The sequence below is a fragment of the Bufo bufo genome, chromosome 5, assembly GCF_905171765.1.
Source record: "Bufo bufo chromosome 5, aBufBuf1.1, whole genome shotgun sequence".
NCBI classification, from domain to species: Eukaryota; Metazoa; Chordata; class Amphibia; order Anura; family Bufonidae; genus Bufo; species Bufo bufo.
Window position 1 is genome coordinate 275,763,782 of NC_053393.1, and position 13,266 is coordinate 275,777,047.

Consider the following 13,266-nt stretch of genomic DNA (forward strand, 5'->3'; position numbering starts at 1 on the left):
CGGAGTAGGAGGAAGCAACAGGAGGCAAACTGAAGTGCCCTGCAATCCTCGGTGGTTGAAGGACATGCGCCAAAATGCTATCCACCTCAGGCCCAGCCGCCACTGCATTTACCCAGTGTGCTGTTATGGAGATATAATATCCCTGACCGTGCTTACTGGTCCACGTATCCGTAGTGAGGTGCACCTTGCCACAGATGGCGTTGCGCAGTGCACACCTGATGTTGACCCCCACTTGGTTGTGCAGGGAAGGGATGGCTCGCCTGGAAAAGTAGTGGTGGCTGGGCATGACGTACTTTGGGACAGCCACCGCCATAAGCCCTTTAAAACTATCCGTCTCCACCAGACGGAATGACAGCATTTCAAAAGCCAGTAATTTAGAAATGCTGGCATTCAGGGATAAGGATCGCGGGTGGGTAGGGGGGTACTTCCTCTTCCTCTCCAGTGTTTCGGAGATGGAGAGCTGAACGCTTCCTTGGGACATTGTGGAGATGCTTGGTGACCCAGGTGGTGGTTTTGCTGGCAGATCCTCTGTTTGCGGTGTGGCAGGTGGCACTGTCACTCCAGAGGTGGATGAAGAGGCCTAGACTGCAGCAGAAGAGGTAGCAGGAGGAGCCAGAGACCTTTCTTGGTTTTTGAGGTGTCTCCTCCACTGCAGCACGTGCTTAGCACTTAGATGCCTGGTCATGCAGGTTGTGCTCAGGTTGAGAACGTTTAGGCCTAAGCCTGAAGGCTCTGATTGCACAGCGTGCAAACCACTCGTGTCTTGTCGTCAGCACATTGTCTGAAGAACTGCCACGCCAGGGAACTCCTTAGAGCTGGCTTTGGTGTGCTCGGTCATTGCTGCAGTGGGCAGTAGCAGGCTTACTGTCTAGGGGATGGCCGCTCCGCTTTTGCACCCTGCTCCCTCTTCTGCTGTGCTGGTGGCTCTGTGCGACCACCGCCTCTTCCCTCTTCCTCCGAGCTACATAGGTCACTCGCGTGACCTTGATTCCATGTGGGGGTCGAGGACCTCATCGTCCTCCACATCATCTTCCACCCAGTCTTCACCCCTGCCCTCCTTGTTGGTCTGCACACTTTCGAAAGCCCCAGCAGTTGGCACCTGTGTTTTGTCATCATCCGAGATGTGCTGCGTTGGTCCTCCCATGTACTCATCTTGAAACATAAGTGGTTGGGCATCGGTGCACTCAATCTCTTCCACTTCTGGGGCAGGGATAGGTGGATGGCGCTGGGAAACCCTGCTAACAGAGTCATCAAAAAGCAGAAGAGATTGCTGCATGACTTGGGGCTCAGACTGCTTAGCTGATTTGCAACTGTGATCTTTCAGCAGGAGACTGAGTGGGAGACAATGTGAAGGAACTTGAGGCACTATCAGCAACCCAATCTACTATCGCCTGTACTTGTTCAGGCTTCACCATTCGTAGAGCCGCATTATGCCCGACCAAATACCGCTGCAGGTTCTGTCGCCTACTTGCACCTGAGGAAGGAGTTTCACTTGTGGCTGTAGCTGGCACAGATCGACCATGTCCTCTCCCTGCAACAGGAGCTCCACCAGCAGCACCACGACCTGGGCCACGTCCCTTATTTGACGCTCTCCTCATATTTCTCAAATTTAGGATCTTGCCCTAAATGAGTGTTTAATTAATAGCAGAATAGAACCACAGTATGTAAAGGGTGTATCTCACACGCCATGATCCAGAATAGGCCGCAATTAAAGATTTGTGCCCAAAATGGCTGTATTTCAAATAAGTGAATAGAACCACAGTATGTAAAGGGTGTCTCTCACACGTCCTGATCCAGACTAGGCCGCAATTAAAGATTTGTGCCCAAAATGGCTGTATTTCAAATAATTGAATAGAACCACAGTATGTAAAGGGTGTATCTCACCAGCCCTGATCCAGACTAGGCCGCAATTAAAGATTTGTGCCCAAAATGGCTGTATTTCGTGCCCAAAATGGGTGTTTGTTTAATGACTAAATAGAACCACAGTATGTAAAGGGTGGATTATTATTACTTATTTATTATTATTAATTATTAAAGCGCCATTCATTCCATAGCGCTGTACATATGAGAAGAGGTATACATACAGACAATTGCACTAATCATAAACAAGACGGGTTACAAACTGGTACAGAAGGAGAGAGGGCCCTGCCCGTGAGGGCTTACAATCTACATTGTATGGGAGGACACAGTAGATGCGGGTGAAGTTGGTCATGGCGGTATAGAGGCAGCAGGGTCACTGGTTGTAGGCTTGTCTGAAGAGGTGGGTTTTCAGGTTTCTTTTGAAGGATTCCACTGTAGGTGAGAGTCTGATATGTTGGGGTAGTGAGTTCCAGAGTATGGGGGATGCACGGGAGAAATCTTGGAGTCGATTGTGGGAAGAGGCGATAAGAGCAGAGGAGAGAAGGAGCTCTTGTGAGGATCGGAGAGTGCGTGTGGGGGTGTATCGGGAAAGTAGCTCAGAGATGTAGGGATGGACAGGTTATGGACGCCCTTGTATGTATTTGTTAGTACTTTGAAGTGAATTCGCTGGGCAATGGGGAGCCAGTGAAGGGATTGGCAGAGGGGAGAGGCAGAGGAGTAATAGGGTGAGAGGTGGATTAGTCAGGCAGCAGAGTTGAGGATAGACTGGAGGGGTGCAAGAATGCTAGATGGAAGGCCACAGAGGAGAGTGTTGCAGTAGTCTAGGTGGGAGATGAGGGCATGTACACTGATTCAAAGTTAAGGAAAGCACGGATGCGGGAGATGTTTTTGAGTTAGAGGCTGCAGGTGGGGAAAGGGCTTGGATGTGCGGTCTGAAGGAGAGGGCAGAATCCAAGGTCACTCCAAGGCAGCGGACTTGGTTGACCGGGGAGAGTGTGCAGCCATTGATCGTGATAGATAGATCTGTTGGGGGGGGTTGAGCAAGATGGGGGAAAGATTATGAACTCTGTTTTATCCATATTAAGTTTAAGAAAGCGAAAGGCGGAGAAGGATGATATAGAAGATAGACATTGTGGGATTCTTGATAGTTAGGTGGTGATGTCTGGACCAGAGTTTTTCTTCTGTAATGGTGGAGAAGCGGGTTTTGGGAGAAGAGGACCGGACAGTTGTGTAGAGGGTCTGTGTGGACTGTGTAGTGAAGCTTTCTCTGATGTTGACTATCTTTTGTTTAAAATATTTGGCAAAGTCCTCAGCTGAGAAGAGAGGAGAGGGTGGGGGTGCTGGGGGATGGGGAAGGGAGTTAAAAGTGCTAAAAAGTTGTTTAGGGCTGTGGGCCAGGGAAGATATGAGAGATGAGAAGTAGGCCTGTTTTGCATCAGCGAGTGAGGATTTGAATATGAGGAGGGATTGCTTGTATGTGGCGAAATTATCTTTAGAATCTTCCATCGCCGCTCCGCAGCCCTGGAAGCTTGTCTGAGTTTTTTTGTCAGGTTGGTGTGCCAGGGTTGTCTGTTAATTTTTGGGGTTTTGTTGTGTGTGAGGGGGGCAACAGTGTCCACACGCCCTGATCCAGACTAGGCCACAATTAAAGATTTGTGCCCAAAATGGCTGTATTTCAATTAACTGAATAGAACCACAGTATGTAAAGGTTGTATCTCACAATGACATATGCAGCAAAGGCTGCAAAATAAACTTTTTTGCCCAAAACGGGTGTGTGTTTAATGACAGAATATGACAGCAGTATATAACCCTTGAATTTCACACGTTCTGATGCTGCAAGGGCAGAAAAATTGTGCATTTTGCCCAACAAAGGGTGTTTTATTAATAGAAGAATATAACCACAGTATATAAATGGTTTATCTCACACCGACTGATCCAGACTAGGCCGCAATTAAAGATTTGTGCCCAAAATGGCTGTATTTCAAATAACTGAATAGAACCACAGTATGTAAAGGGTGTATCTCACAATGACATATGCAGCAAAATGAACTTTTTTGCCCAAAACGGGTGTTTTTTAATTAATGACTGAATATGACAGCAGTATATAACCCTTGAATTTCACACGTGCTGATGCTGCAAGGCCAAAAAAATTGTGTATTTTGGCAAAAAAGTGTGTTTTTAAAAACCCAGAAAATGATGGCTGTATTTCTAGCTTAAATTGCACACTGACTAATCCAGATGTTGTATATTATCAAAAAGTGTGTTTTTTTAGTAACAGAATATGAAAGCTGTATATATTAAACTTGAATTTCACACGTGCAGATCTGTAAAAAAGTGGATTTTGCAAAAAAAAAGGGTGTTTTTAAAAACCCAGAAAATGATGGCTGTATTTCTAGCTTAAATTGCACATTGACCAATCCAGATGTTGGATATTGCCAAAAAAGTTGAATTAGTCTTACCGGTAATTCCTTTTTCGCGAATCCTCCATGACGGCACCTTACTTGGATTATCCTCCTCCTCCAGCCAGGCAGGGACAGGAAGGTTCAAAAGGGCCCGCCTCCTCACTTATCTTCAGTGTCTTCTGGACTTGGCAGGCCCTAAACTTACACACTCATTCGTGACCTTCACTTGTTATTTATCCGTTCTCTGTTATACATATTAAATTTCATACATATAACTCTAGACTAATTATTACATTTTATAACTAGTCCCTTTTTTTTTTGGGGGGGGGGGGGAATATAAGCGGTGCCGTCATGGAGGATTCGCGAAAAAGGAATTACCGGTAAGACTAATTCAACTTTTCCCCTCCCCTCCATGACGGCACCTTACTTGGAGAACTAACAGATTAGTCAATTAAGGAGGGACAACTGCTTGTAAAACTTTCCTACCGTAGGATAGGTCTCTTTTAGAATCAATATCTATCCTATAGTGTTTTACAAAAGTATGAGGATTCGACCAGGTTGCTGCCCTACAGATCTGATCCAAGGAAGCGGATGCTTCTTCCGCCCAGGAGGTCAAAACTGCCCTTGTAGAATGAGCCTTGATATTTACCGAGGGTCGTTCCCCTATTGCTATGTAGGCTTCTGAGATAGCTGATTTTAACCAGCGTGAAATAGACGGTTTGGACGCTTTTAATCCTTTCCTACCCCCTAAAAATTGGACAAATAGGGATTAGATTTTCTCCAGTTTTTAGTTTCAGATATATACTTTAGAACACACCTTCTGACATCCAAAGTGTGAAAAGCCTCCTCTTTTTTAGATCTGGGATTTTCACAGAATGAAGGAAGAACCACCTCCTCCATCCTATGGAACTCCGAGACAACCTTAGGTAGGAAGGAATTGTCGAACCTTAGAATTATTCTGTCGTCCCTGATCGTCATGAAGGGTTTTTTAACCGAGAAAGCTTGTATTTCATTAACCCTACGTGCAGAGGTAATGGCCACTAGAAATACTGTTTTAAGGGTCAGATATCGGATATTGGCTGACTCCAAGGGCTCAAAGGGGGGTTTAGTGAGACCGGAGAGGACAGAGTTTAAATCCCATGGAGCGACCAGAGGTCTACTCCGGGGTCTGAGTCTGACGGTTCCCTTCATGAAGCGAATGATCCACGGATTAAGAGCTATTTTCTCGTCTAAATAGGCACTTAAAGCGGAAATTTGGACTCTAAGAGTACTAGGTTTTAACCCTTTATTAAAACCTTCTTGAAGAAAATCTAGAATAGACAAAATACTCCCCACGGAGTTAGGAGTATTTTCTAAACACCAGGAAATATATCTATTCCAGATTTTGCGGTAAATTTTATTAGTGACATCTTTTTTGCCAGCTAGCATGGTATTAATTACTCTGTCCGATAAACCCTTAGATTTTAAGACTGTCCTTTCAGGATCCAAGCAGAGAGATGCAGACTTTGCGTCTTTGGGTGGAAAACTGGCCCTTGACAGAGGAGGTCTTCCGACCAGGGTAGAATCCATGGATCCTCCTTGGACATCTTTGCCAGGAGAGGAAACCAGGATCTCCTTGGCCAGTTGGGAACAATTAGGATTACCTCGGCCCTCTCTTCTTTTATTTTCCTGAGAACCCTTGGAATCAGAGGCAGAGGTGGGAAACAGTATGCCAGTTGGAAATTCCAAGGAAGAGCTAGTTCATCTGTTCCTGCACTTCTCGGATCCCATGGATCTAGGGAAAAATAAGTTGGTAATTTTGCATTTATTTTGTTTGCAAAGAGGTCTATTTGGGGAAGACTCCACTTTTGTGTTAAGGTTTGGAAAATTTCCTCTTTTAAACTCCACTCCCCCGGATCTAATTTCCTGCGGCTGAGGAAATCCGCATGGATGTTTTGCGTCCCTTTTAGAAAAATCGCTGATAGGGAGAGGAGATTCTCCTCCGCCCATAAGAAAATCTTGTTGGTTAGGACTTGAAGTTGTTTGCTTTTTGTTCCTCCCTGGTGGTTTATATATGCAACCACCGTCTTGTTGTCTGACCTTATTTGTACGTTGGACCTTATTAATTCTTCTGAGAAGTAACTCAGAGCCTCCCACACCCCCAGAAGTTCCCGGTGGTTTGACGAGTACCTCTTCTGGGATTGTGACCACTCCCCTTGGGCTGACACTGATTGGAGATGTGCTCCCCAGCCCCATAGACTGGCATCCGTGGTGAGGATCAACTGATCTCTCACTATCCAAGGAACTCCCCTCTGTAGATTTAAATTTGATTCCCACCATTTTAGGGAGGACCGAATGGGATCCGGAATTGTTATTAGATTGTCTAGAGAATCTTGTCTTCGGTTCCATATTTTTAACATGAACGTCTGAAGAGGACGGGAATGTATTTGCGCCCACTTCACTGCCGGGATACAAGCTGTAAAGGATCCTATCAGGGCCATCGTTTGTCTTATGGTGTGGGATTTTTGTTGCCTGAATAGTTTTACTTGGGATTGGATCTTTGTGATCTTTTCTGCTGGTAAAAAGCATTTTTGGCTCACCAAGTCTATGAGAATTCCCAAAAAAACTATTCTTTGTGTGGGAACTAAGTGGGACTTTTCCCGATTTAAAATCCAACCCAATTCCTCCAGTCTGTCTATCGTTTTAGATAGATTGATCTCTAGGTCTTTCTGGGAGTCCCCCACTATTAAAAGGTCGTCCAGGTATGGGACTATCATTATCTTTTCCCTCCTCAGAGGGGTTATTGCCTCTAGCATAATTTTTGTAAAAAGCCTGGGGGCCGTCGTTATCCCAAAGGGTAGAGCTTGAAACTGGAAATGTTTTAGATGCCCTTGGACGCATACCGCTATTCTCAAGAACGGTTGTGACCCTGGATGAATGGGTACGTGAAAATACGCATCTTTTAAATCTATGGATGCTAGAAACACCCCTTCTTGTAGAACTTTGACCGTGGTTCTTATAGATTCCATCCTGAATTTTTCGTACTTTATGGACCTGTTCAGGGCTTTCATATTTATGATGAGACGCATATTCCCGTTTGGTTTTCTTACTAAGAACACCCTGGAATAACAGCCCAGACCGACTTGGTTTGTTGGTACCGGAACCAAGACGTTCATCTGAACTAGCAGTTCGATTTCTTGTTCCATGCAAAGCTGGAGATGTTCCGAGCTCTGAACTGGAGTCTGAACAAATAAAGAGGAGGGACTTTTGACAAAGGGAATACTGTATCCTTTGTGGAGGGTATTTAGTAACCAGTGGCTGCATGAGTATTTTTCCCAGCAATCCACAAATTTTCCCAGTCTTCCCCCCACTGGGGCTCTGGCGTCATTTCTTGGAAGATTCCTCGGAACGGGGAGAGAACATAAAACCCTTCCCTTTCTGTCTTCCTGATCTCCAGTTTTCCGTTTTACTCCTTTTATTTTGAAAACTAACCTTTTTTTGGGGACAAAAAAAGGGAGCTTTCCTCTTCTTTTTATCCTCTGGGAAGTTCTTTTTGGAATCAGAAGCTTTCTCTAAAATTTTATCTAAGTCCTGACCAAAGAGAAGATTACCATAAAACGGGATGTTACATAGTTTTGCTTTGGAACCTGTGTCTCCGGACCAAGCTTTTAGCCAAAGTGCCCTTCTAGAGTTATTAGCTAAAGCCGTAGCTCTTGCGGCCAGCCTGACAGAATCCGCTGTTGTGTCTGACAAAAAAAATCTACGGCCTTTAATAAAAGAGGGAAGGAGTCTGCAAAGTTTTCATATGGAGTATTGGATTTTAAGAGTACATCTAGTTGTTCCAACCAACTTTTTAGGGACCTAGCAACGGACGTGGCCGCGATATTCGGTTTGAACAAAGCCGCGACCGCATCCCAGGTTCTTTTAAGATTAGCATCCACTTTTTTGTCCATAGGATCACGCAATGATCCTGTATCTTTGAATGGCAAAGAAGAACCTTTAGCTAGTTTGGAGAGTGAAACATCTTAGGAAAAGGCTTCCTTTTGACGAAGAAGAGTTGTCCCCGTTCTTGAGTTGTCCTAATTGTTCGGGGTAAAAAACCCTTCCTGTCAGGATTTTTCCACTCCCTCAGGATAAGAGACTGCAGATTTTTGTGTACCGGAAATACCCTTTTCTTAGTTTCTAACACTGAAAACATTCTATCCTGGGCGGACCTATGTACTTTTTCTTCCTTAATTTCCATGGTATCCCTGACCGCTTTCAATAGATCGTTTATATCGTCAGATGAAAATAGATAATTTTTAAAATCGCCATCGGAGTCAGAGTTGTTACTATCCTCATCACTATCTGAAGAAATATCAGAGGAGGATGAAGAGGTTTTTATGGGGGATTTTTTCCTGGGCTCCTGTTTTGATGTTGATGGAACGCTAGCGACTGCAGCAAAATCTGAAAAAGCGGTTTTTATTTCCTGCTTAATCAGGCACTGCAATTCCTGTTTTAGGGACGGGACTTCTTCCCTAACAATGCTATCAATGCATTTTCCACACAGTTTTTTAGCGTAATTATCGGGTAGTTTGGCCGAACATACGCGACATCTGGGTATTTTAGACTTCGGCGATATTTTAGGTTTTACAGAGCTATCTTTGTCACTCTTCCAAACAGAAAAAGGGAAAAAGATGAGAAAGACTTAGTAACAGTGCAAGCAGTATTCCATACTCACAACCTGGATGTCACTCACAGCTACAGGTTGGTCCATGGCTTCCTCCTGATCCATAAGTGCGGATATCTGAGGCTGCAGGAAACTTGCAAACTCTCTGGTCAGAGGCCGACATCCGACTTGACCAGGGCGCCAGTTTTTAAAACTACGTAGGCCGGAAGTCTCCCCAGGACCTCCGACGTCATCCGACCCGGCAACTCTCCGGCTACCACAATTAGGCCCCCAGATGACGTCACCCGCCGGAGCCGAGAATCTCGGGCAGCAGGCGGCCTAGAAACCGGAAGAACTCCTCTGAGTGTCCGGTTGCCGCGGATAGTCACTACGCGCTGGCGCGCGCGAGTTTTGAGTATAGAGGGGACCGCGGCAGGCTCCATGGAACGGCCTTACTTGCCCAAGGTAAGACCGTGGCTGGCGCAATGCACCCGCTACCGATAGCTCCCGACCGGAGCACGAACGTGTCCTATCTTCCGCCTGGCAGGGACAGGAAGACACTGAAGATAAGTGAGGAGGCGGGCCCTTTTGAACCTTCCTGTCCCTGCCTGGCTGGAGGAGGAGGATAATCCAAGTAAGGTGCCGTCATGGAGGGGAGGGGAAAAGTGTGTTTTTTTACTAACTGAATATGAAAGCTGTATATAACCCTTGAATTTCACACATGCTGATGCTGCAAGGGCTGTAAAATTGTGTATTTTGGCAAAAAAGTGTGTTTTTAAAAAAACTGAAAATTATGGCTGTATTTCTAGCTTAAATTGCACACTGACTAATCCTGCAAATGCACCAGATGTTGGATATTGCCAAAAAAGGGTGATTTTTTTAAAACCAGATTATTAGTGCAGTATTTCAAGCTTGGATTTGAATGTCACAAAAGCTCAGATGCAGTGCTGGTGCACTGAACTTGCATAAAATGGCTGCCGCCGCCCACCTAACTAACAGACGGATAAAAGTTATTTTTTTCTGTCACTGGGCTCAGGGCAGAGTAAAAAGATTGTGCCCTGCACCCACACAACTAAATGTATGTAGATCGCTGAGTTAGATTCGAGTTCTGATCACAGATTCTCTCCTATTCTCTCCCTGAAATCACCAGCAGCATCCTCTCCCTACACTAGTAACAGCAGAGTGACGTGCAGAGCTAAGTGACTCAAGCTTATATAGAACCTGGGTCACATGCTGCACTGGCCAATCATAGCCATGCCATTAGTAGGCATGGCTGTGATGGCTTCTAAGGTCAGACAGTTAAACGCTTGTTGATTGGCTGCTCTGCAGCCTTTCAAAAAGTGCTAAGAAAACGCAGAACACCGAACCCGAACTTTTACTGAAATGTTCGGGTTTGGGTCTGGCTCCAAAAATCCTAAAGTTCGATATGAACCCAAACTTTACAGATCGGGTTCGCTCAACCCTAGACAACATGGTACTATCAGAAGTTTGTTAAAGACTATAGTGTCTTTAACAGTAGTTAAAGTGTCTATAGTGACTATAGTGTCTATACTGTCTATAGCTAAGCCCCTGACAGACTTGACCCAGAAGGCCGTAGGAAAGATTGTGACATGGACAGCGGAGTGCGACCAGGCCTTCCAAGCCCTAAAACACACCCTAGGTAGTGCCCCTGTACTACAGGCCCCTGACTTTGGGGGTAAGTTTGTAGTTCAGACAGACGCCTCAGACTTCGGCCTAGGCGCTGTCCTAAGCCAGGTAAATCAGGCTGGGGAGGAGCATCCTGTCCTATATTTGATCAGGAAGCTACTGCCCGCCGAGGTGGGCTACCCCACCATAGAGAAAGAATGTCTCGCCATTGTTTGGGCACTAAAGAAATTGGAGCCATAAATCTATGGCCGAAATTTCACAGTGATCACAGACCACAACCCCTTAAGTTGGCTGAATCAGGTATCTGGGAACAATAAGAAACTCCTCCGTTGGAGTCTCTGTCTCCAGAGTTATGATTTCAGTATTCAAAACAGAAGTGGCAAAACCTATTAGAATGCAGATGGACTATCCAGGCAGGAGAATGAAGTTGCTGCGGAGTAGGGTCTTGAAGACCGTACCCCTGGCTTCCATTTTGGTGGGAGGTGTGATGATGGTGGTGTATTAATATAGTAAACAATAGCAAAGCGCCATGATGTTTCGCACACACACACAGCCATCTAAATTCAGCTGCATTTCAGGGACAGAGATGTACACTTGCCCCTTGGGAGTTTTAATCTGTTTCTAATCTGCTAATTTTCTGTTAGAAATAACTGAAATGGCACCAGACTGGCAGCCATTTCAGTAAGAGTTTGGTTACCTAGGCAACCTGTCAGAGTCTGTGTGAGCTGGATGCAGGAAGCCATTTTGGAGTTCAGTTGAGAGCAGCAGCAGAAGAGAGAGCTGTGGTAACAGCTCTGACAGGATACCAAATGTGTGCAGGACTCTAGACATAACCTAAGAGCCTAGATAATACTCATTTATGAAAGGTATTTTTTCAATGTTAAACCCCTTTTTTTACATTTCATGCCCTATGTCTTGTTTACCATATTTTCTGTAAATCTTTGAAAACGCATCTTGTTTCGCCACTGTTTTACATAGTAACATAGTACATAAGGCCGAAAAAAGACATTTGTCCATCCAGTTCGGCCTGTTATCCTGCAAGTTGATCCAGAGGAAGGCAAAAAAAAAAAAAAAAAAAAATGAGGTAGAAGCCAATTTTCCCCACTTTAGGGGAATAAAAAATTCCTTCCCGACTCCAATCAGGCAATCAGAATAAGGCTACTTTCACACTTGCGTTCGGAGCGGATCCGTCTGATGTTTCATCAGACGGATCCGCTCCGATAATGCAGACGTTCGCATCTGTTCAGAACGGATGCGTCTGCATTAAAACTTAGAAAATTTTCAGAGCGGATCCGTTCAGACTTTACATTGAAAGTCAATGGGGAACGGATCCGCTTGAAGATTGAGCCATATAGTGTCATCTTCAAGCGGATCCGTCCCCATTGACTTACATTGTAAGTCTGGACGGATCTGCTTGCCTCCGCACGGCCAGGCGGACACCCGAACGCTGCAAGCAGCGTTCAGGTGTCCACTCACTGAGCAGAGCGGAGGCTGAACGCTGGCAGGCGGATGCATTCTCAGTGGATCCGCCTCCACTGAGAATGCATTGGGGCCAGACAGATGCGTTCGGGGCCGCTCGTGAGCCCCTTCAAACGGTGCGCACGAGCGGACACCCGAACGCTAGTGTGAAAGTAGCCTAACTCGCTGGATCAACGACCCCTCTCTAGTAGCTATAGCCTGTAATATTATTACGCTCCAGAAATACATCCAGGCCCCTCTTGAATTCCTTTATTGTACTCACCATCACCACCTCCTCAGGCAGAGAGTTCCATAGTCTCACTGCTCTTACCATAAAGAATCCTTTTCTATGTTTGTGTACAAACCTTCTTTCCCCCAGGCGCAGAGGATGTCCCCTCGTCACAGTCACAGTTCTGGGGATAAATAGATGATGGGATAGATCTCTGTACTGACCCCTTATATATTTCTACATTTGTGGTCGGATCGGCTATCAGAAAGGTGAACCTGACCTATCTAACCCCATCTACAACGAGCAGTAGAATTATGCCATAACTGCTGGGGAAGGGTAGCCTAAAGTGGGCCACCCTAATGTGAAGTAACTGTAAGATGGTGTGGGTGGGTGGGTGAAATCAGCTGAATCGGCGTCAGCCTGGACCCACAGGTGCCTATAAATAGCCCAGTAATCAGCCAGCCAGGGCCCACAGGTACGTATAAATAGCCTTGTAATCAGCCTCCCCTCCCACAAATGCAGCAATATCCTGCTTATACTTGTGGTCGGATCGGCTATCAGAAAGGTGAACCTGAGCTATCTAACCCTATCTACAACGAGCAGTAGAATTATGCCATAACTGCTGTGGAAGGGTAGCCTAAAGTGGCCAAAAAGAGCAGACCTTAGTTTAGAGTAAATATATACATACCGTTACCCACTTTGAACGAAAAGACCTTTCACGATGAAGGTGCGGAATAGACCGTATATAACAGTGACTTCCATCTACCTTACCTCTTTGTCTTGTGCATCGGCACATCGTTCTTGGAGATGGTTAATGCTGATGTGATTGAACGAGTGGCTGGTAACCAGAAATTATTTACTCCTATGTACACTAACACGTGACCACACAACGAGAAGGACTGAATCCTGAGAGCTGCAGACTGAAACAAATAATGGTGAATCTGTTGGAAGGGCCTAAATTAACTCCAACATTCGCCAAGGGCCCTGATAGGACACCAACTGTTCCTGGTGGCAAAATACTTCACCGCTACTAATTCCCCAGG